General features: G+C 32.4%; 1 long non-coding RNA gene across 1 annotated transcript; it reads right to left on the bottom strand.

The window, feature by feature from the left end:
* Window positions 1-1,766: 1,766 nt before the first annotated feature.
* Window positions 1,767-3,706, bottom strand: LOC141626316 (uncharacterized). Its single transcript, XR_012535914.1, has 3 exons — window positions 3,484-3,706; window positions 3,141-3,210; window positions 1,767-2,834 (listed from the first exon to the last, which is right to left on the bottom strand). It is a non-coding gene; the product is annotated as an uncharacterized LOC141626316 (long non-coding RNA).
* Window positions 3,707-4,016: the final 310 nt, after the last annotated feature.

Genomic DNA, 4,016 nt, shown 5'->3' with positions numbered 1-4,016 from the left:
AGTAATGTTAATATTAGTAGTATTATGAGTGGTTCTCATGGTTCTCATCATCCTAGTGGTTCTCATATGATCCCGAATCTATATATATATATATATATATATATATATATATATATATATATATATATATATATATATAAGAGATTGGATTTGGTGATTTTGGTTCTTATGGTGAGTTGTGAGTTGGGGGAATCTCAGCTACTAGATTATATTAGAGATGAGTGGCCAAGATCAAATCTTACATATCATGTAAAACCATTGTCATTTACTTATTTTCTTTTTTTTCTAACGTTACTTTTTTTTACTTTAATTTTTTTCTCTTTTTTTAACTCGTGTTATTATGCTTTTTTTTTTACCACTTTGATTTTTGTTTTCTCTTATGTTTTTCTTTAATTTACTCATTATGTTACCTTTTTTTCTTTTTCTTTTTGTACCGGATTTTTTTTTACTTGAAAGTTTTTTTACTCTTATTTTTTTTTACCTCGTGTTATTATGCTATTATTGTACTTTTTTTACTTTGATTTTTTTTCTCTTTTTTTACCACATGTTATTGTTATTCCGATGTTATTGTGATGTTATTCTACTGTTACTTTGATTTTTTTTACGACTTTGATTTTTTTTTTTTACTACGTGCTATTGTGCTGTTATTCTGCTGTTATTGTGATGCTATTCCGGTGTCACTTTGATTTTTTACTTTGATTTTTTACTACTTTGATTTTTTTTCTCTTTTTTTTACGCATGTTATTGTGCTGTTATTCTGGTGTTATTGTGATATTATTCCGGTGGCACTTTGATTTTTTTAACGACTTTGATTTTTTTTCTCTTTTTTTTTTTACTACATGTTATTGTTATTCCGCTGTTATTGTGATGTTATTCTGCTGTTACTTTGATTTTTTTTATGACTTTAATTTTTTTTTTTTTTACCACGTGTTATGGTGCTGTTATTCTACTGTTATTGTGATATTATTCTGCTGTTACTTTAATTTTTTTTACGACGTTGATTTTTTTTCCTTTTTTTTACCACATGTTATTGTGCTGTTATTCTACTGTTATTCTGCTGTTATTGTGATGTTATTCCGGTGTCACTTTGATTTTTTTACTACTTTGATTTTTTTACTCTTTTTTACCGCATGTTATTGTGCTGTTATTCTGGTGTTATTGTGATGTTATTCCGATGTCACTTTGATTTTTTTACTACTTTGATTTTTACTCTTTTTTACCTGTGTTATTGTGCTGTTATTGTGATGTTATTTCGGTTTTATTTTAATTTTTTTTACTACTTTGATTTTCTTTTACTCTTTTTTTTCCCCCGTGTTATTGTGTTGTTATTGTGGTGTTATTGTAGTGTTGTCCGTGTGTTATTGGAGTATTATTCCGGTGTTATTCTGATGTTATTTAAGTGTTATTATACTGTTACTCTTAATTACAGACACATCATTTTATTCCGGTGTCACTTTTGATTTTTTTTACTACTTTGATTTTTTTACTCTTTTTTTTTATCACGTATTATTGTGTTGTTATTCTGGTGTTATTGTGATGTTATTCCGGTGTCACTTTAATTTTTTTTACTACTTTGATTTTTTTTTCTCTTTTTTTTCCCGTGTTGTTATTGTGTTGTTATTCTTGTATTATTGTGTTGTTATTCTGATTATAATCAGTAAATCAACACATTGTACATGATAACATATAAACAACAAAGCCTATACTAAATGAGACAAAAGTAAGGAAAAAAAACAAATCAAACAAATTATTTGAAGTCCATAACCCTTTGCACCTTGGCCCATTTTTATATATGACTACTTCTCAAGACAAACCATATCCCAATATCAATTGATCAATTCATTTCATAAAACACATAACAAATTAACTCAAGTCCAATTTGAGCACCATCAATTTACAAATTACAATCAGCAATAATAATACTAAACAATCATCCTCCTTTCCTGCTCAATCACCACGCTCAACCCGAAATCGAAGTCGCACCTGGACAACAATAGACCACCATCAAGCCGATTTTGAGCAGCTCCGTCGACGGCATCACCATCAGGACAACAATGGATTCATGCACGACCTTATACCAATAACCATACCTGCTGTGAGTATGATGCATGATTTTGCCATCACAAAGAACTATGCATAAGCATGCCCACAGGTAGAGGTAGGTAGGAGAATCCCAATTAAAACTCGCTGGCAGTATCATCTACTAGCATTAGAAAGGAAATTAATGACTGCACACGGTTCTTCATTCGCTGCAGCTCCGAACTGTCCTCTGGCAATATGGCATACTGTCCACGAAATTGAATCCGGCATTGGGGAAATTCTCTTGACCGTAAATTCAAAGCCATACAAAACCATTTGAATGATCATACATGTTATTTTGTCTAGAATTCCCCTTGGACAAGCAGGACATTCCTTGTTGCTGTTTATTGATTTTAAAGATATTGTTAACTCTATAGCATGCTACTTATCTTGTCACAAAAGGAACAGCATTCATCAGACAAGATCTGAAGGCCAAACTAAGTTCTAAGGCTTAAAGTGGCCAGAGCCTGTGAGGATGACGTGAAGAAAATAGCCTCATGCACTGTTTTTGCAAACAAACTTGTACTTTTTGAAATAAATTGTGCGCAAAAATATCCTCCCTACAATTTGCACCTAGGCGCGTCTGAAGCGCTCTTTTAAGAAACATTCGTACTGTTAAGAGTAATTTTTAAAAATAGAAGTGTGTATAGAAGGGAAATAAATTTCTCAATACCCCATTCATATGGACTTGTCGATGCATTCTCTGCAGAAGCGATGAAGACATTCCATAACTGTTCTTGTCTTTCGGATGATCCCTGCCACATGTACCAGAGAAACTTAAAAACAGGGTATAAAACAAAAAAAGGCTCTAATTCCTAGCAGATCAACTGCAGTAACTTATAGTTTCTGATGTAAGTTTCAGGGAAAGGACAGCCTAAATGTGAGAACAAATAAAATGAAAATAAGCCATAAAATGGATCAGATATTATGCAAATAAGACGTTAAAACAAACTAGCATCGCCTTTTATATAGAAAAATGCAAATAAGACGTTAAAACAAAATAATAAATTATTCCGCATGAATCCGGCTAATAAACTTGACAGATCAAAAATGAAATATACCTGTACCACCATCGCCAACAAGAACAAGTTTGAAACTAGGGTATTCAACTGTCTGCTGATTTGGGAACGCCTATTAAATCAAATCAAACAACAAAATCAAAATCGAATGATATAAATCGAGAAGAGATTAACAGAATCAAATTAATGTAATCTCGTACCAAACTGTAATAGATAAATAATTTAGAACACAATCAAAAGACAGTAGCAACAAAAATTAACAATAGAACAAATTCAGCGATATAATCTCAAATGAATTGGAAAACAGATCGAAATCATTAATGTAATCCCCATACTAAATCAAAAAAATGATTGAACAATTAAGAACAGAACAGAGAAATTAAACCTGAAATTCTCATCTTCATTAACTCGAAAATTAAAGACTAAAACAAAAATTTGTATGGTATGGGCACCAGTGGAGGTGAAGAGGACTGGAAGGAAGCCACCAACAAAGAGGGGGATGCCGACAAGAGGGAGGAAGTAAGGCGATAGTTGAATTGGAACTGGAACTGGAAGTAATTGAATTGAGTTGAATTCTAGGGTTTGTAGTTGATGATGAATTGATTAATGGTAAGAAGCCGGCGGAAAAAGCGGCGGTGGTGGGAAGCAATCGCCGCCGTCGACGGCGGAGAAATCCAACGGAAAAGCGAATGCCACTACGATGTCGTTGAAGGATGATATTTCGATGATGATTGATGGAGAAGGAGATGCGAACAATGTGTGGGATTTCAGGGAATATAATAGAAGAGAGAGAAAGAAAAAGTAAAGTGTGAGTTAATATAAAAGTCGCGCGTCATTGATGTATATGCTTGGTTAATCTCAGCCGTAAGATCTTATTATTCAATGGTTTAGATTTTTCAAACTCACAACTCACCGTAA

The sequence above is a fragment of the Silene latifolia genome, chromosome Y (genome assembly GCF_048544455.1).
Source record: "Silene latifolia isolate original U9 population chromosome Y, ASM4854445v1, whole genome shotgun sequence".
NCBI classification, from domain to species: domain Eukaryota; kingdom Viridiplantae; phylum Streptophyta; class Magnoliopsida; order Caryophyllales; family Caryophyllaceae; genus Silene; species Silene latifolia.
The sequence above is the reverse complement of the archived record's forward strand: the minus strand, read 5'-3'. Positions and strand labels throughout refer to the sequence as shown.